This window comes from Mus musculus, chromosome 15, assembly GCF_000001635.26.
Source record: "Mus musculus strain C57BL/6J chromosome 15, GRCm38.p6 C57BL/6J".
NCBI classification, from domain to species: Eukaryota; Metazoa; Chordata; class Mammalia; order Rodentia; family Muridae; genus Mus; species Mus musculus.
The window spans coordinates 17396722-17418732 of record NC_000081.6 but is presented as its reverse complement, the minus strand read 5'-3'; positions in this window follow the sequence as shown (position 1 = coordinate 17418732).

Here is a 22011-nt window from a genome sequence, read left to right as displayed (position 1 = left end):
AATGAAACTGATAGTTCACTAAAGAATTTATGAAATATATGTGTTAAATGTATTAGAATATAATTGATTACAATTTAGAGAACTGATTTCACTATAGGGGGTGTGGCTGATCTTAAAGAGATATCCAACATAATCTATGGAATATGAGTAATTTGTCCCAAATTGGTGATGCTGTTAAGGCAAAGTTAGGAAGGGGCAATAGTAGATAATGAGACAAGTATTTTAAGGTTTTAAAAGGGTTACAAGATTGTGAGTTAATATCATTGCTTCCTGATTGTAATTAGAGTTGTGAGTTCTCAAATAGTACTGATACCATCTTCGCCAGCTACTTTCACTGGACTCAGTCATGCTGGATTCATCTCTCTGGAATTGTAATCCCAAATAAATATCTTTCCCTGTATATTACCTTGTATTAGAGAAACAGAAAAGTAATTACTACAGTGTGGTTTATTGTAGAGGAAATGTACAATTCAATAATAGATTACATAGTCCAACAGTAATGGAACATTTATGAATGAGGTAATCTTGCTATTCAAAATTAATCAGGAGCATTAGATAATACAATAATATTTGATTATAAGAAACAGATAAAATAGTCAAAAATATCTGAAAAATGCATAGATAAATTCTAAATTGATCAACCTAAGCAAAAGCTATAAAATTTTTTAAAATCAACAAAAAGTTTAAAATATTTATCTAGGTATGGTAACCAGAATCATTTTACCAGGAAAAGCAGAAAGAGTAGAAGATAATATATCAACTAAAATATCTAGTGCTATAAAGAAACAAACCACACAGTATAAAAACAACGAAAAAGTATCAAAATTATTTGTATACTATCTAGTAAAGATAACTCAATTTTATTATATTTTAAAGTTTTATTTTTAAGTAAGTTTTAAATAAGTTTTCATCATACAATATGATTTTCAGTTGTGTGGATTATGTGGGTGGATAATTAAATTTCAATAGTGAGAGTGCAAATGATTTTAAAAAGTGAAATTGTATTATTGGAGTAATGCAGACAAAAACTCATATATATATATAGTGACAAATCTCCAAACATGTTCACACAGAGCCTGTGTAGCATGTTGGACAATATCTAAGCCATAGTAACCAACTAAATATCCAATGGTGGCTGAATGGAGAAAATATGCTATAGATAGTTGTTATAATATAGATAAGCTTTAAGGACATTGTATATCCATAGGGCCAGAATCATAAAATCAGTGGAGTAATCATTTCCAAAGTTTTGAGGGAAGAGAAAATCTGGAGATATTGTTCAATCACTGTAGAATTCCAGACATGTAAATGAGAAGTTTCTGGAGAGCTTTGAAAAATAGTGTTCATATAGTTAAATGGATTATACTATTAAGTTTTGAGGATGGATTTCATAATATATGAGTTTTAAAGAAAATTGAAAATGTATATAATAATTTTTCTGAGCTATAGATTTCTTGTGGTCAAGACATATACATAAATAAACATTAATTATTAATTTTAGTGAAATAATATTAAATCTTATAAACTTCAATGCCCTCTATGTTTATCCTTATAATATTATCTATATAGTTAGAAAGTGTAATTCTTTAATCCGACCATATGAATAATTTGTTTTATAAGTATTGTGTTTATGAAAAGGTATGCCAAATAGGCAATAAACAATGTCTCCAAGGCAGAGGATATATGTAAGTTCTTCAGCTTCATATGCAAGCTTAGTGATTATGTCACACATTGAGAGAAAAAGCACTGTTGTCTACAGGGTGATATACTAAGACAGTTGCCATCCAAATCACCAAGTGTTAAAAGTGATTTCATTCACATACTAACTCGGGCTCTGGTACACAGTTGGTGCACAGCAGCAGGAAATTAAAAACAAGCGAAACAAGGAACTTTTTTGCAAATCCTGTATCAACTAAAGTAAACAGTAGACCTGTCTGTGAAAGAGGATTGTAACTTCTGAAAGAAAATGAATACACTTAGCAAAAGCCAGACTTCCTGAAGGACTTAAACAGGAACTACAAAAACTGCCACAATTTTATGCTTATTTTGCATCCTGGTGACCTTTCCTTTGTTTTCATTCTCTGAAAACTGGTTATCTGTACTATATTTCAAAAATGAATGACTATTTGAGCGTGCTAGTGTATCAATATTAATTAATATTTTAACATTTAATATTTTGATTTCTTAGAGGAATCCTATCAGGATTGGTTCAAAATGTATTAATGTATGGTTTTCAGATTTAGGCTTTTGGATGAGAGCATACTATAATATTAAGTATGAAACTGTGTCTGTTTTATATGTATATATATGTATGTCTATATTTGACAACAAAATAAATAACAAAAACTGTTACTCGATCATAAAAGTCTCTGTGTTTCTGTAATCATTATTATTGTAATGGCATTGTATGTTTAGAGATGTTAATTGAGACATCTTTATTGGTTTGCATTACAATTGGAACTTATGAACATCTCTATCATTATGTCCTTATGAAAACTAATATTCACTAATTATCTCCTAAACGAAATCTAGTAGAGATATAAATTTCATGTGAAATTCAGTTGCTTTCATTTCTATTTCTTTTAACAAATTATTTATATTGATATCTTCTATTCTTGTTTTTATTTAAAACATTAGACTCATATACTTCGCCTTAAATGAAAATACATCTCTCTCCACTATTTCACATATAATTGTTTTTTGAATGTTCCTTTTAGGGAGTTATGAAACCACTCCAGTGATAGATATATAATCAATAAACACAATGTATCTTCCATATTTCATGTTGATTGACTAATGAATCATGAAAAATGTAAAATATTACTTTTACTAAATGAAGAATCATCAGTATAATTTAAGTACAATGTTAGATTCATACCTAATCTTGCCATCCTTCCCTACTTCGAAATCATGACTTCTCTAAAAATAAAATGACAACTCTCTCTCCCTTCCCCTCTCTCTTCACGTGGCCATGACCAGCCTCTCTCCCTCTTTCTACCCTCTCTCTTTCCCCCTCCCTTTCTACAATAAAGCTCTAAAACCATAAAAAAATGACAACAAAAAACAAAAAACATGGATTATAATTTTTGCTGCTCACATACTCAGTGTGGGTAGAGTCAGTAATTGTAGCATGATAAACATACAAGGATACGTCTTCAATCCCTAGTCAATTAGAATTGTGGCCTTAAGAGGCCTTCTATTTTCCATGATAGAATATTGACTATTTTACATTCAGGTCTTATCGAATCAACCACAGTTTCGGTGGGTCCAAATGCATGGGAGTCATGTTGCATTAAATATATATTATTTCAATCTAATCCTTTTTGAACTATGGCTTTTATAATCCTTCACTGTTGTTCTGCTATATTCCTCAATTTTTCAGTGGTTAGTAAGGAATATGATATGGAGAGTGAAATGACTTAGTCACAAACAAGATGTTATTAAAGTAGACGTAGAAAAGCTCAGATTAGTCAGAGTTGATGCTGGTTGTGTCTTAATGCATGACAGCATATATATATATATATATATATATATATATATATATATATATATATATGGGCACTGGACAGTTCTATAAAATCACATAAGGTAATATAGATGGTGAAAAGATGAACTGAAAGGGAAATATAGGATGGCAAATTGCAGTTTCATTACTAAAGAAAGATAGATGCATGGAAATAATTACTCATATTTGAATACAAAGACAAAATACTGCAAAGTGAGCATCCAATGTAGTTAATTATTTTTCAAATTTTAGAATGTCCAGGACCAAATTTGATTGACAGTGATTTAATTGGAGGACTGCCGGTAAATTGTAAATTTACTTACATCAGTGTCCCTTCTCTTTAATGTGGAACAAATGCTGTTTTCTGTTTGTAGTTAAATCCTAGCTTAAATGTTCCTAAGGGCTTTAAAAACAGATGGTAGCACCTGCCTATGCTGATATGGATATTAATGTTAAAACAATAGTTAACCAATATTTAAAGTTTCATCTAACTTGCTCTCTATTCTTTATGTGTTTGAGATAAGAAATGCCAGAAAGTTATCTGTACTGTAAAAATGTTAATAATCCATAGGTATAAAAAGACATAGAAAAGTAGGCAATTAATCGAACTGTACTTACTTTCTTGAATATCATGCAAAGAAAAATTAAAAAGGCTATATGATGTGGGCAGCACAATTAAGAAAGAAATGTTAAATGATGCCACGGGTGCATACTTGTGGGATTACATTAAGTTCTTAGGGATGTGTCTTTAAGTGAATTATGTGATGCTGACCTCTTCTAGTTGGTGTTAGTTTGGTGGCTGGATAAGTAAACAGTTTTTCATAACTACAAATTAGCATGATGACAGAGAGGGAACATTCAATAAACAGAAAATGCTAGATTTCTAACTAGAAGGTTAGATTATTACTACTTTTATTTGTTTTGTTGTTGTTGTTGTTCTTGTTTTATTTTGGTTGTTTTTTTTTTTCTTTTAAAAAAATTTATTTATTTACATTCCACATGTTGCCCCCTCTTCCAAGTCCCCCTTCCAAAGTTCCTCACCCCATTCTCTCTCCCATTTAACCCTGAGAGAGTTCTCTTCCACATTCCCACTCACCCCAATGTTCCCAAGCATCCCCCTTTCATTGGACATCATATAACTACAGGGTTAAGCATATCATCTCCCACTGAACCAGAAAAGGCAGTCCCCTGATATATATATATATATATGTGTGTGTGTGTGTGTGTGTGTGTGTGTGTGTGTGTGTGTATGTGTCAGAGGCCACTCCCAATCTATACATATTATTTGGTTAGTGGTGTGCTCTTTGGGAACTCTGAGGGGCCTAGTTTAGTTGGTACTGTTGTTATTCCTAGGAAGTTGGCATTTGGTTCAGCTCTTTTAAACCTTCCACCATCCATTTCATAGGGTTCACCAACATCAGCCCAGTGTTTGGGTTTATAAGTATCCACATCTGTCTCAGTCAGCTTCTGGTAAGCATCTAAGAGGACAGCAATGCCAGGCTCCTGTCTGCAAGCACAAAACAGCATCAGTAATAGTGTCAGGGTTTGGTGCCTGCATATGGGTGTTGTTTCCTTAATTTCTTTCTCAGACTGTTTATCCTTTGAGTAGAGGAAGGCCATTGATTTGTAGATCTTTATCAATCCTACTAATATTAAGTATATACAAAGAACTCATGAAGTTGGAGTGCGGGGAACCAAATAACCCTATTAACAATGGGGTACAAAGCTAAAGAAAGAATTTTCAACTGAAGAATAACAAATGTCTGGGAAGCACCTAAAGAAATGTTCAACATCCTTAGTCATCAGGGAAATGCAAATTAAAAGGATCTGGAGATTCCACCTCAAACTAGTCTGAATGGTTAAGATCAAAAACTCAACTGACAGCAGATGCTGGCGAGGATGTGAAAAAAGAACACTCCTCCATTGCTGGTTGAATTGCAAGCCGGTACAACCTCTCTGGAAATCAGTTTGGTGGTTCCTCTGAAAATAGGACATAGTACTACCAAAGGATTCAGCAATACCACTCCTAGGAATATAACCAGAAGATGCTCCAACATGCAATAAGTACAAATGCTCCACTATGTTCATATCAGCTTTATTTATAATAGCCAGAAGCTGGAAAGAACCCAGATGCCCCTCAACAGAGGACTAGATATAGAAAATGTGTTACATTTACACAATGGTGTATTACTCAGTTATTAAAAACAATGAGTTGTTGAAATACTTAGGCAAATGGATTAAACAAGAAAATATTATACTGAATCAGGTAACCTAATCACAGAAGAACACACATGGTACACACTCAATGATAAGTGGATATTAGCCCAGAAACTCACAATACCCAAAATACAATTCACAGACCACATGAAGCTCAAGAAGAAGGAAGACCAAAGTGTGGATACTTTGGTCCTTCTTAGAAGAGGGGAACAAAATACCTATGGGAGGAGATACAGAGAGAAATTGTGGAACAGAGACTGAAGGAAAGGCCATCCAGATACTTTCCCACCTGGGCATCCATCCCTTATACAGTTACCAAACCCAGACAATATTGTGGATGCCAACAAGTGCTTGCTGGCAGGCGCCTGATATAGCTGTCTCCTGAGAGGTTTTGCCAGTGCCTAACAAATTCACAGGTGGGTGCTCACTGCCCTCCATTGGACTTAGCATAGGTTCCCTAATGAAGGAACTAGAGAAGGTACCCAAGGAGCTGAAGGAGTTTGCAGCCCCATAGGTGGAACAACAATAAGAACCAATCAGTACTCCCCAGAGCACGCAGGGACTAAACCACCAACCAAAGAGTGGAGGGACTCATAGCTCCAGCCACATCTGTAGCAGAGAATGGCCTTGTCAGTCATCAATAGGAGGAGAGGCCCTTAGTCCTGTGTTGAGCGTGCCTAACTGGCCAGGAAGAACGACGCTGCAACAGGATCCTTCTGCACACGTTTATTCAGTCCTGTTTCTTCTTGTTTATATCTCCCTTGTTTATATCTCCCTTGTTTATATCTCCCTTGTTTATATTTCCCCCGAAACCTGGGCCTCTCACTCTTTTATACTCTCAGTTCCCATCCACGCACAGCAGGCCACACCACCTCACCAGGCACGCAGCTTCAGCTAATCAGGGCAGCAGGCGCATATCTCGATCAAAATGGATTCACCAGTATCATGGTACACCTGTGCAGCTCTCAAGATGTTTGTGGCTTATAAGAGGAAGTCAGGTGCAAGTCATACGACTTAGCTGCAATCCCTGGTGCCTTTGGGACTGCCGCCACACCCGCTCCTCACATCTCCCCTTTTTTCTTTTTTGGCAGAGATATCATGAGCCTCTAGATTTCAAAGTAATCGGGAATTTTGCTGAGTCCGTGCAGATGTACAGCTTAACTGCCTCCTATACTGTGGCTCAAGTAGAAGCCTTGAATAGACACTGCATGATGCCATCAGATGGGGCAGGCTTGGTGAAGGCTCAAAGGCTCCAGGGACTGCAGCTAAGTCGTATGACTTGCACCTGACTTCCTCATAGTCCTGTGAAGGCTTGATGTCCCAGTGTAGTAGAATGCCAGGAAAGGGAAGTGGGAGTGGGTGGGTTGGTGAGCAGGGTGTAGGGGGACTAGATAGGGGGATTTTGCAGAGGAAATGAGGAAAGCAGATAACATTTGAAATGTAAATAAAAGAAAATATCTAATAATTTACAAAAAAGATAGAGGAAGAAAGAAGCCAACATAACGTATGGACACTTGATCTTTGCCAAAGGAGCCAAAATCATACAGTGGATTAATAAAAAAGCATCTTTGACAAATGTTGCTTGAATAACAGGAAGTCTACATGTAGAAGAATGCAAATTGATTCATATTAATCATCCTGCACAAAATTCAAGTCCAAGTAGATCTAGGAAGCCCAAGTAAAATCAGATACACTGAATCAAATAGAAGAGAAAGTTTGAAAGAGCTTCAAGTGCATTGCCCCAGGGAAAAAAAGTGCCTGAGCGGTGGATCAGGCTCTAAGATCACCAACTGAGAAATGGGACCTCATGAAACTGAAAGTCTTTAAGGCATAGGACACTTTCAATAGGACAAAACAGCAACCTACAGATTGAAAAAGATTTTTGCTAATCCCATGTCAAATTGAGGCCTAATATTCAAAATATGCAAAGAACCTAAAAAGTTAGACTCCCAGAAAACAAATAACACAATTAATAAATGAGGTACAAAACTAAACTGAGAATTCTCAACTGAGGAATTTCAAAAGCCCAAGAAGCATTTGGAATTTTCAACATCTTTAGTCATGATGGAAACACATATCAAAATGACCCCAAGTTTCAAACTTAACACAATCAGAATGGCTAAGAATCAAAACTCAATTGACAGCAAATACTGGTGAAGATGTTGAGAAAAAGGAACACTCCTCCATTATGTGTTGGATTCATACTGGTACAACTATGCTGAAAATCAATCTGGAGATTCCACAGAAAATTGTAACTAGTTCTACATGAAGAACCAGCTATAACACTACTGTGTATTTACACAAAAGATGCTCTACAATATCACAAAGAAACATGCTTTTATTATGTTCAGATCATCCTTATTTATAATAGCCAGGTGCTAGAAATAACCCAGATGTACCTCAACTAAGGAATGGATACAGAAATATGGTTCATTTACACAATGGAATACCATTTAGCTATTAAAAATGAGGACATTATGAAGTTTTCAGTCACAAGCATGGAACTAGCAAATATTCTGAGTGAGATAATCCAGATAAAAAAGGACACACATGCTGTGTTCTCACAGATAAGTGGATATTAGCCAAAAATACAGAATACCTAGGATACAACACAAAGACCATAAGAAGTTTAATAAGAAAGAAGTCCCAAGTGATGATGCTTCAATTCTACTTATAAGAGGGAACAAAACAATCATGAGAATCAGACGGAGAGAGGGACCTGGGTTGTAGAGCAGAGTGGGGAGGGGAAAGGGAAGTCGTTATGTATGGGGTTAAGAGAGAAGTCCAGAGGGCTAAGAGAGCCAGGAAATGGAAATATGCAGCTTCTAGGTGTGGGGATGGGGTGGAAGGACCCTCTAGAAAGGCTCAAAGACCTGGGATGTGTGAGATACCTTGGATCAAATAAGGTGACCTTAGACAAAAGGCCCAACAGTAGGGAGAAGGAACTTGAAGTAACCACCTCCAATAGATAGACAGGACTCTAAGTGGAAGGAAGGGATTAACAACCCACAGTCAAAATTTCTGACCCAGAATTGTTCCTGTATAAACAAAATATAGGGACAAAAATGGTAAAGAAACTGAAGAAAAGGCTGTCCAGTTACTAACCAAACTTGGGATCCCTCTCATGAAGGGTGCCAAGGCCTGACCCTATTACAGATGTTATGATGTCCTTGCTTACAGAGAGAAGCCTAGCTTGGCTACCCTCTGAGAGGCCCGACCAGCAGCTGATTGAGACAGATGAAGATACTTATACCCAGATATTGGACTGTAGTCAAGGACCCTGAGGAGGAATTGGGGGAAGGATTGAAGGAGCTGAAGGGGAGCTAACATGGACCCCTGGGAGCTCCCAGAGTCTAAGCTACAAAACTGGGAGCATACACAGGTTGGTCTGCATCCTCAGGCACATATGTAGCAGAGGAATGCCTTTCTGGCCTGAGTAGGAGATGATGTACATAATCCTGTAGAGACATGAGGTCTCAGGGAAGGGGGATACCAGAGTGTGGGAACATAATCTCAGAGGCAAAGTGGAAAGAGAATGGGATGAGGAACTGTGGGAGGTAGGACCAGGAGGGGTAGCAATGTCTGGAATGTAGATACATAAAATAATTAATTTTAAAAATGAATATATATTTTTTCTGAATTAATTATAAAAGAGAATATGACGACTCAGGCTCTAAGGTCAACAATTGATAAATGGAGCCTCATGAAACCAAAATGCTTCTGTAAGGCAAAAGACACAATTAATAGGACAAATCAGTAACCTACAGATTGGGGAAAATTCTTCACTAACTCTACATGCTACAAAGACTAATATACAAAATCTATAAAGAACACAAGAAGTCAACCTCCAAAAACTCATATAACCCAGTTAAATAATGGGATACAGAGCTAAACAGAGAATTCACAACAGAAGAATCTCAAATGGCTAAGAATCACTTAAAGAAATGTTCAAGCCGGGTGTGTTGGCGCATGCTTTTAATCTGAACACTTGGGAGGCAGAGGCAGGCAAATTTCTGCATTCAAGAACAGCTTGGTCTATAGAGTGTGTTCCAGGACAGCCAGGGATACACAGAGAAACCCTGTCTCGAAAAAAAGAAAAAAAGAAAGAAAGAAAGAAAGAAAGAAAGAAAGAAAGAAAGAAAGAAAGAAAGAAAGAAAGAAAGGTTCAAAAGTCCTTAGTCATCAGAAAAATGCAAATCAAAACGACCCTGAGATTCCACCTCACACCAGTGAGAATGGCTAAGATAAAAAGCTCAGGTGACAGCAGATGCTGACGAGGATATGGATAAAGAGGAACAGTCCTCCATTGCTGGTGGTATTGAAAACTCTGGAAATTGATCTATTGTTTTCTCAGAGAATTGGATATAGTTCTACCTGAAGATCAAGCTATACCACTCTTGGGCATATACTCAAAAGATGTCCCACAATACTATAAGGACATGTGTTCATTGCAGCCTTATTTGTAATAGCCAGAAGCTGGAAAAAAATGTTCCTCAACCAAAAGAATGGATACAGAAAATGTGGTTCCTTAACAAAATGGAATACTATTCAGCTATTATAAATGAGGACATCATGAATTTTGCAGGCAAATGAGTGGAACTAGAAAATATCATCCGGACTGAGGTAACTCAGATCCAAAAGGACATACATGGTATGTACTCACTGATAAGTGGATATTAGCCAAAAATTTACAGAATACCTGGGATACAACCTACAGATTGTAAGAAGTCTAACAAGCAGAAATATCCAAATATGGAGGCTTCAATTCCATTTAGAAGGGGGAAGGAATCAATCACAAGAGGCAGAGGGAAGGAGAGATGTGGGTGGGAGTGGAGAGTGGCAGGAGAACAGGATCAGATATAGGGCAGGCAGAAGAGAAATCCAGAGGGTCAAGGAAATAAATGGAAATGAGAAGCTGTGGGGAGTGCGAGGTGGTTGGACCCTCTAGAGAGTACCAGAGACCCTGGAGGCAAATCACTCTTTGGACTCACTGGGGATGACTTTAGTCAAAATGCCCAATGTTGGGAACTAGAAGAGTCCACCTCCAATAGATAGACAAGGACCTTAAGTGGAAAGACAGTTACTAAATCACAATCAAAATTCCTCACGAAGAATTGTTCCTGTCTAAAATAATTGCAGGGAGAAAAATGGAGAAGAGACTGAGGGAAAGGAGGTCCACTGACTGGCCCAACCTGGGATCCAACTCATGGCAGGACACCAAGGCCTGACACTATTACTGATGCTATGATGTGCTTACTGAAGGGAGCCTGGCATGGCTGTCTTCACAGAAACCCTACCAGCACTGACTGAGACAGTGGCAGGTACTTACACCCAACCATTGAACTAAAGCCAGGGACACCTATTGTTGAATTAGAGAGAGGATTGAAGAAGCTGAAAGAGAGCAACCCCATAGGAAGATCAGCAATCTAAACTAACCCAGACTCCAGGGAGCTCTCAGAGAATGAGCCAGCAGCCTGTAGTATATAGTGGTCCAAGGCCACTGGCAGAAATGTAGCAGAGGTCTGCCTGGTCAGACCTTAGTGGTAGAAGATGAGCTTAATCCTTGAGAACCTTGAGGCCCCAGAGAAGAGGGAGGTCTGGATGGGGTGAGAACATACTCTAGGAGGAAAGGGGTGGAGGAATATAATAAAGAAAGCTGGGAGGGGTAACTGAAGGGAGGCAAAGACTGGAATATAAATAAATAAAGTAATATATGTATGTACATATATATATATATATATATATATATATATATATATAATATATCATTTCTTCAACTTTTAAAACAATAACATTTTTTAAGGTGTGATTGCACTGTATTACAATTGGCTAATTATTAGGAAAATTAATTAAGTAACAATATTAATTAATATAACCATTTAAAACATTTAGTTTTAAAATGATGACAGTTCCTGATCTTTCCTAAGTAGTTCCACCAGCTGAGGTCTAAGCAGTCATTCAAATATGTGACCAGTGGTTGCCATCCTAATTCAAACTAACACATTCACATCAAAACAATTCACTAATTCATTTTTTTCAGAGTTTGTGCTTTTGCTGACTTTTTTCTCCTTCAGAGGGTAGTCAACTAATAAGAAAAATATATGAAGCAATTTATTTGATTAATAATGATGTGCTTTAGGTATTTTTATATCTTCTTCATTAAAGATGGACTACTTCAGCCGTACATTAGAAATCTTAGAGGTCTCCTGTCATAAGCCATCCTATGATAATCATTCATTCCATAGCAATAACACATACAGTGCTTTTAGTGTTCTTCTATGTTCCCTGCCTTCTGTTGACCTGTTACTGAGCCTTAAAGTACATAGTCAGAAGACGAATCTTTCAATATTGTCTTAATTGTTTAATTATGACAGAAATCAGATTAGTAATAAGAAAATGCTATTTTAAATCAGAATTTGACTTGTTCTTGTTGCATTACTCCATTCATTGTGATATCGTTTTCCTCTTTTGATTCTCTTGCATTTCTCTTATCCACTTTCTTCTTTGAAATGGGCAAGTAACTAACGTGACAATATTCATTTGTAAATTCATGCTTTTCTCATCTAGCGACCTTTCCTATTTTGATGTTTATGAATTATCTTCCTGTGAGGATGGTTTTGCAGTGCTTATTCCACATGGTATTTTTCTCTGCTACACTTCAAAGATAAGTTAAGACATATTTAAAAAACAGGGTCAAATAAACTTTCCTATACATTGTAGTAGATTTCATAATTCTAGTGGAGGATTTGACTGACAGTATTTCCTTTATATTTAGTTCAAGTGGTTTATGAAAAAAACATATTTTATTCTTAACATTCATACTTCCTTTTTCCAAAAGAATACCCAATGTCAAACAACTCCTTTATTCAGTGACTGCAAACAGCGTTTCATTTTTCTACAATGTGTTCATGGCGTTTGGTGTTGGCAGAATGACTACTTTTCAATCCACATCTGTTGTGCAGCAGTGTGCTGCATCTGCTGGCTTCAGCACAGTTGGTGTGGCTTTCCAAGTACCTCTCATCCTTTCCTAATTTGAGATGGCTTGCTGGTGAGTGCACTACACCAGGTGAGATGGCAGGTGGGAAGTGAAGCACTCAAAGTCATAGAAGTGCTAAAATCACAAGTGGTACCCTGCTAACTTCTGACTAATTTTACTGATAAACAAGTAAAATCATAATTCTGGTACCTGGAGGAGAGAAGGTAAATTCAATTATTTTTTTTTTGGACCAGAAACTATGACAAAATATAGTTAACATTTCCAAAATCATCCAAAATTTTCTCATATTATCTAATATTTTTTTGTCTTGTTTGTTCATTGGATTGGTTGTTTGCTTTTTGTTGCTTGGTTGGTTAATAAATGGTAGTCTATGTCTGCAACAGGTGGTGGCCTAGAATTTATTATCCCAGACTGTCCCCAATATATACCTCTATTTTCTGTAAAAATATGCTAGCATGTGTGTTTAAATACATAGCATCTGTTTGCCCACAAAAGAGTAAGCACTTACATATACATATATATGCATGCACAAAACTTAAATATCAAATATAATTTTTTTATTTTATGACTTTACGCTAATTAAAATTTATAGAGAAAATATTTATTTTGAACAAAAATAATGTTATATTTTTCTTAAAAATATAACTATAATTTAGTTAGTACATGAATGTCAATATGATAAATATGTATATTAATATTGAATTAATTATAATTTAGAAATATCGCCCATGTGTGGTAGAATCTAAATATATAATATAGTAAATAAGTAAACGAGCCAAAATAATGATTTGCTATTAAATAAGGTTGTCATAGTAAAGAAGAACATGACTAAGAAGCCCTAATTTGGTATCATTCTGATAATAAATCTGTGGTTAATTGCATATCAACAGATACTCTAAATAATAATGGTTTCAGTATCTCACATTTGGGATAAATTATTTTATTATTAATTTACTCAACATATTCACTTATATTCAAATCTTGGAAGTGATATATGAAAACACAGATTAATCATCTCCTAAGATTATTTTGTAATTTGACATGTTCTTATTATTGAAAAAGACAGTAAGTATAATTATAGAGCTTGGAGAAAGGTACTGAGGGCACAGAGGGGATTGCGCAATGACATAGTGGATCTGGTAATAAGTTTATGGGAGATGAAAAGTTTTTAGTAGTGACTTATTACTTCTGTGGTCTTCTTGGCAAAGATATAGTGGAATGTATTCAAAAGACAAATGAGCCCCAAACCTAGGATTCCCAAGATATAAGGTACAATTTGCTAAACACATGAAACTCAAGAAGAATGAAGACTGAAGTGTGGACACTATGCCCCTCCTTAGAATTGGGAACAAAACACCCATGGAAGGAGTTACAGAGACAAAGTTTGGAGCAGAGATGAAAGGATGGACCATGTAGAGACTGCCATATCCAGGGATCCACCCCATAATCAGCATCCAAACGCTGACACCATTGCATACCCTAGCAAGATTTTATTGAAAGGACCCAGATGTAGCTATCTCTTGTGAGACTATGCCGGGGCCTAGCAAACACAGAAGTGGATGCTCACAGTCAGCTAATGGATGGATCACAGGGCTCCCAATGGAGGAGCTAGAGAAAGAACCCAAGGAGCTAAAGGGATCTGCAACCCTATAGGTGGAACAACATTATGAGCTAACCAGTACCCGGGAGCTCTTGACTCTAGCTGCATATGTATCAAAAGATGGCCTAATCGGCCATCACTGGAAAGAGAGGCCCATTGGACACGCAAACTTTGTATGCCCCAGTACAGGGGAACGCCAGGGCCAAAAAGGGGGAGTGGGTGGGTAGGGGAGTGGGGGTGGGTGGGTATGTGGGACTTTTGGTATAGCATTGGAAATGTAAATGAGCTAAATACCCAATAAAAAATGGAAAAAAAAAAGTTTGGATATACATTAAAAAAAAAAAAAAAAAAAAAAAAAAAAAGACAAATGAGAGTTTCCTGAAGAAGATAAGGTTACAGACTGAAATTATGGTTATCCAATATGGCTCTTTGTACAGATGCTACTCTTATTAATATTTAGTTCAAACTAATTATCATCCTTACTGATGAGCACTATTCAGTTAGGCTGTGTGTAATCATTAGTTTCAGCGCTATAAAAAGACCTTGTGTTTTTGGTCTTAGATTCGACAGTGATTCTACATCTTTCTTGAGAGAGAGAGAGAGAAAATGAATTAGAGGTACCCTAGCTGTCCATGGGCTTGAAGTGAAGAACATTGAGCAGTAAAGTGAAATAGCAAGGCATGACCTTATTCACATCTGTGTTTTTTCCAGTTTTGAGATTATAGCATCTTTAACCCCTCCTGGTTGCTCCCTTCAAAACCTTACAAATTCGTGTCATTTTAAAGAATGAGTAAACTTATTCATTACTGAGAACTTTATATATGTATGAACAGTATATGCTATTTTAATATTTTAAAAATTCTATGTTGCTTTATTGGCAGAAAAAAATCTTTAGCCTCATTAAATTATTCTTCCTATGCCTATTCCAAGGAACAGAGCCTGCACATATAATCCGATGTGATGTCAGCATAACCAAGCTTTCTCTCCCTGGAATGCTGCCTAATATTGCTAGGAAATTAATTTTTCAGACTTATACAAATAAACATAAATTAGCATATGTTATTACAGTGTAATAAATCAATATCTTGATCAAAATACTTATAAACATAACATGTTTTCTTACAAAACATATTATTCAATATATTTCTATAAGTGAATCAATAATGAATAGCCTAAGTAAATGAATTAAAAGGTATTTCAATTAAAATTTAACTACAAGAATGTCAAATAATTAGCTCATTGTTATGGTTTCCTTATAGTAACCCTTGAATAAATATGGAAAATCATGAATTTCTTGTCATTATTTTCTATTATCATATGTATGTACATACCTATGCATGTGTTTCTCTATCTGTGTATGCCAATGTGTGCATCTTCATGATACTTCCCATATTTAGTCAAAACTCAGAGGAGTTCTTTCTTTCAGGATATTTGAAAGAGAAAGCTCTAAAATGCCTGAAGATTTGTCTTCCATGAACAATCTCACAGTAATTATTAAGTATTTTACTATGGAAAATAAATACATATCTTTCCCTCTACCATTATTCACATATTCTAAAGTTGGGTTTAAATTTCAAATATTTTACAAATTTTTATTATTATATTTCTGTATTCTTATTAAATGTATATTTTAAAATTCTCAAAATACTCATATAAACTACATGACATAATCCAAAATTCACAGAAAAAATAATGGTGAAATATATTCCACCAGACTAGTGAATGTTGAAATTGTTGATTTTATTTACAAAAAAAATTAAAGTATTTTAGGAATTTATGTTGTATTATAAAGACTAAATACTTATGTAATAATATAAATATAATTAAAATGTATAATTACATAAATACTTATGTAAATTATAAATATAATTATAATTTAATATAAGTATAATTAAAATATACTATATATAAATAATATATAGTATTATATAATACTATAGAGGATGGATGATATAAATATAAGAAGGTTAAAGGTGATCAGAAATAAACTTAACTAATGGCTATTCAATAACTTGAAATCATCTTTAATCTAAATTAGCAAATTTGTTTTGAGAAATAACATAAAAGTTTAACATTGTAGATACATAGCATACTCTTTTGAAATTTGTTTTCCCACTAAGTAATATAAATTGTGAACAACATAGAAGAAGTGGCAAGTTATGTAAAAATGCCTTTGGGTCGGTACTACTCCAGGGAAATGAAAGCGGCTAAATCCTTGAAAATGAATATATTAAAAAAAAAAAAAAAAACTCTCTGACTTTTAAAACTTAGAGGTTGTAGAATTGGACTAAAGGCAAAATTCTTTCAGTATTTTTGAAACCTAGAGACATGATAATTTCCTAAAAGTAATCAAAGGCAAAGTATTCCTTTTAAATAAGGCTAATACCTTGACCTAAGGCACAAAAAACTTTCAGGAGTAGGGGACCTTCTCATTTGTCCCTAAAGCAAAAATCTACAATGTGTTAGAAGATAAAAAATCTTGGGATAAAAATATAAAAATCACATTTTAGAAGTCTAATGTATTTTGTCAAATTTTAATAATGGATAATTCATTAGTTCTCACTTTTTTTATTTTTAGATTATATTTGCATTATTTTGTTCTTCTCTTTTTCTCCTTCCAAAACATTCCATTTTTCCTGTATGTTTTTTCTTTCAAATTCCTGTCTTCTTTTGTCATTAATTGTTGTTACATATACATATGTATGTTCATATACAAATATATACCTGAATATACCCTGTCCTGTCTGTATAATGTTGGTACTTTCAATGATTTAGCACTTACAATTTGGTATTGGATAACCATGTATTCAACTTACTGTAAAACACTGCTTCTCCAGCTCTCAGCTTCCCCTAAGTTGTCTATGTTTATTTGTGTTTAGTTTTTTTTTTTTCTCTTGGTATTTACACCAACCATGTATAGTGCATGTTTAATGTATAATGTTGTCCTTGTTCATCTCATGGTTAGGAAATCTTGTTGGTGATATAGTTTCTGGCATTCTGAGGAGACAAAAATCTCACAGAAACTGCCCTTGATTCTTTGTTTCTTACAATCTCCCTTTGCACTCTTTCAAAATGTTCCCTGAGACTTAGTTATGAGAGTTGTTTTGTAGGTGTTTCCCTTGGGATTGTCTAAGTAGCTCTGCAGTTGGATCAGTTGTGGTGTTCCGTAATAGGAACCTCCATCTTCTGTAAATGATGGTTTTTTTGGCTCTTGTTCTTGTTTTTGTTTGTTTGTTTGCTTGCTTGCTTGCTTTTTGTTTGCTTCTTCATTTCTTTTGGTGAGGATCAAGCATAACACTTATCTATAGATGTAAGGACAGATATTTGGAGAAACATAAGGACAAAAGAGGTTAAGTGCAGTTTTGTTGTAAGTTCTCCTGCACAATCCATAATTTTACTGTCTGTGGCAAGTTGGCTTGACTTCCAGTAACAAATATAATTTTCCTCTTGTTAAGTGGACCTTAAGTACAGTTAGTGAGAAATATTGTTTACTTCAAATTTGTCTATGTCACTACTGCAACATTAGAGACACTGTGCCATGCTAGCCATTGATGAGGCTCATAGATATCATAGACGGGTAAGACTACTAATTGCTAACTTACTTTGGAAGTTTACATTGTATCTTCTGGTACTATAAAAGCTAGTTACCATGGAAGAAGAATTCAGGTCAATTCAAGTTCAGGAATCTTTGAGTCCTAAATATGAACTGGATGGTATCTATAGCTACAGTAACTCACCTTTCACCTGTAAGGAACAACACTATGAAATAATGATTGTCTGTAATATTTTGAGTCTCTTACATAAATTTGAATAAGAATTGAAGTAAGCAATTCTCACGTCTTGTGTTGGAGTCTCTTAGATAGTCCTTGGCTCTTAGATGGAGTATTGTCAGCCCAAATGACAAATTTTTATTTAAACAATATATGTATATATCTGTACACAGAATTAGAGATATATTTATAGTTAAAGAGTATGATTCCTCATGATGTTTTCAGGCATCCTTAGTATTTACTCTCCTTCTTTATTTGCCTTCCCATACAATAATGAGATACCTAGCCCTCTTTTATTCCATTTCCCCAAACAGAAAACTGATACCCTTATATTATCCTATCCAGTATCTTTCCATACCCCAACCCTGACAATAGTTTATTTTTTGCTTTCCTTATTTCTTCAGTTAACTCAATATTCTGGCCGATGGTGTCATCCTAAAAAGGTCCAAGTTTTACATCAAAAATAAAAAAAAAAAGACTGAATTCTCAATTTCTATGACATTCAGCAAGCAAACAGAAAGATTAGCTAGATGAGTTCATAAGCTTTATGTATGAAGCCCATATGAGTATGCTTAGATAAATTTGAAAAGAAATCTCAGATGGCTATTGGAAATGTTGTGATGAGAAGTAATTTTTCACAGTACAATTTCAAAGCAATTTTATAAAATGTCTATGTACAGCATTCTTTGTAAGAAAACCTCTATCAGGCTAAAAACACTTGGGGGAAGAGATCGTAGCTTGAGAGCAATTTCCATGGCAAAGATGTTTCAGACTTTTATTAGGATGTTTAAAGATGTCTACATGTTCTAGTTCCTTTTACTCTTAACCCTAAGATTTTTCATGTCAAGGAAGAATCATTAAAACTTGTCAACCTGAAACAAAGCATGTCTATTACCTTTGTAATTTTTAATCACTACTTTAGTGTCCAAAGTCAATGATGAATTATGTATGGGTAATAATTTATTTTGCTATTCATATTTTCTTTAAAAACAGAATACATAAACAAATCTCTATTCTGTTTTTAGAATACACTATAATAAACTATAAGTGTTTTAAATATCTTAATATAATAATAACCAACTTCTAGATTGCTTCCATGTGTCATCATTAGACTGTCATGGCTGAAAAGATTATACTTGATCATGACATTTTTTATTATTACATTTTTTTTTACAGTTGAGCCATTACACATTACTCCTGGTTCCCCTGCCCACAGTTCCTCATCCCATTTCTCCTGCCCCTCTGTCCAAGAGGATGCCCTGCCCTGGGCCCAGCCTCCCACAAAACTCTTCAAAATATGGAACACTTAAGAGTTCCTCTGTACAAATACTACACAAAGAATGAGAAATAGTGTGGAGGTCTCTGCAAACCCCAGTATCAGAAATGTAATGATCATTAATAAAAGAACAACCCTGGGATACAGAGCACATACCTAAACACAATCAAGAAAATATCATGCCAATAGACACTGTCAAACTAAGTGGAGAGAATATAAAGCAGGTACACTAAAATTGGGGCCAAGTCTGTGTGGCTCACCCTCTCCCTATCTATGCAATATAGTAGTTGAAGTTCTAGCCAGAACAACAAGACAACTAAAGGAGATCCAGTTAATACATAATGAAAATTAAGAAATTCTTAACTTTATATGGAAAAACAAAAACCCGAGAATAGCCAAAAACATCCTGAACAACAAAAGAACTTTGGGAGGAGTCACCATCCTTTGATATCAAGTTGACAGAGCAATAGTAATAAAAGCTGCATGATATTGGTAGAGATGCAGACAAGTTGATAAATGAAATTGAATCTAAGACCCAGAAATAACCAGCATACCGTATGGACACTAGATTTTTGATAAAGAAGCCAAGGCCATAAAATGGAAAATTGAAAGGATCTCCAAAAAAAAAAAAAAATAGTGCTGGTCTAACTTGACGCCTACATGAAGAAGTGGGAAGGAGGAAGATGGAGACGGGAATATTGGGTGGGTGGATGGGGGAGTTCAGGATCACATGTAGGTAGGAAAGGAGATATAATTAAATGACTCAAAAATGAATGGAAATCTGCTACTGACAATGGTGAGGAGGTTGGTGGCAACTCTAGAATGAGAGAGAGACCTGGGATAAGAAAGGCCCCCAACAATCAATGGGGGTGACCTTAGCTATTATTCACCACATTAAGGATATGGAATCTGAAGAGAGCCCCTTCTGTAGCCTGACAGGTATCACTGTGGACCAACCCAGACACAAAACTTTCAACCCATAATTTAACCTTTTTACAAGAAATGCAAACATGGGTATAGAGCAGAAACTGAGGGAATGGCCAACCTGTGTCTATTCCAACACAGGACCCTTCCAATGGACAAGCACCAATTCCTAATACTATTTTTTATACTCTGTTATGCTTACAGACAGGAACATGTTGTCCTCTGAGAGGCTTCACACAACAGCTGACTCAGACAGATACAGACACTCACAGCCAAACTATGTACGCATCTTGAGAACTCTCATGGAAGAATAGGAAGGATTAAGGGCCCTGAAGGTACTAGAATATCCACAGGCAGACCAACAGAGTCAACTCCCTGGACCATTGAGTTCTCAGAGTCTTAACCACTAACTAAAGAACATAGAAGGGCTGGACCAAGGCCTCCCTAAACATAGTAGCAGATGTGCATCTCAACCTTCATGTGGATCCTGAACAATTAGAATTATCTGGTCTGACCTCAGTGGGAGAGGAAGCTCCTAGCCTCTCAGAGACTTGCAGTGCCAGTGTTGGAGTGATACCAAAAGGGTCACCACATACTCAGAGGAGAAGGGAGGAATGCTGGAAGGATTATGGGGATAATGAGGGGGCAGTGAACAGACTATGTAGTGAATAAATAAAAATAAAATAAAAAATTAAAAAAATAAATTTAAATATTAGTTGGGAAAAAAAAAGAACAAGCTTCTAAGTAATAACAACCAAACATAACAAAATAAAGTATTGTAAAAGAAAACAAAAATCTTAACATCGCCCTGGACAAGGCAACCCATTCTAATAGAGTAATAGTCATCTAAATAGATCTGTTATAATTCCCAATGAATTTTTAAATTTCATGTTCCTTTTCATTTTGTGCAATTTCCTAAAAAATCCTTTCCTTTTCTTTCTTTCTTTCTTTCTTTCTTTCTTTCTTTCTTTCTTTCTTTCTTTCTTTCTTTTTTTTTTTTTTTTTTTTTTGGAATGGGTGGAGATAAGTGAGACTCTCTAAAGGTTATAAAGTCCCCATACAAATGGAATAAAGTGCACATGTTATTTAACTGAGAATTGTTTGAGAGCGGCTGTCTTACTCAGCTGTAAAGCTTTAGATCACTATTACTCTATTAAAATGGGTTGGCTTGTCCAGCGCGATGTGAAGTTTTTTGTTTTCGTCCAATAAGTTTTGGTGATATCCTCTCTCCTTTTCCAAACCACGTCCAGCTTCTGCCATCTACCCACACCACTGCATGGACTTTCTCTTTCTTTAAAATAAAAAACACAACCAACCAACCTAATCAAATACAGAATATTACACAAACACATGCACTTCCGATCACACATGCCCACACAGACCAAACAAAAACCAACAACGAAAATATGCTGAAAGTCCATTTTATATAATCCAAGCATTCCTGAACAAAGACATATCCTTGATTATGGTTGATATACACAGTTTTACCCAACTGAAGAAAACTGATCTTTACTCTCCACAATCAATCAGTTAAAAACATCTTCTTGGCAAGAGGGGGACTTGGTATCCACTTTCCAGGATTTTCTACCTTCAAATTTTGAGGCTTTTTTATACACTAATTTTTATTCTGCTATTGGCTTATTATCCCCTGCCTCTTCTTCTGAATAGATTGCCGAGAACTGAAAGAAAGAATGTGAAAAATAAATTCCAATGAGTGATCAG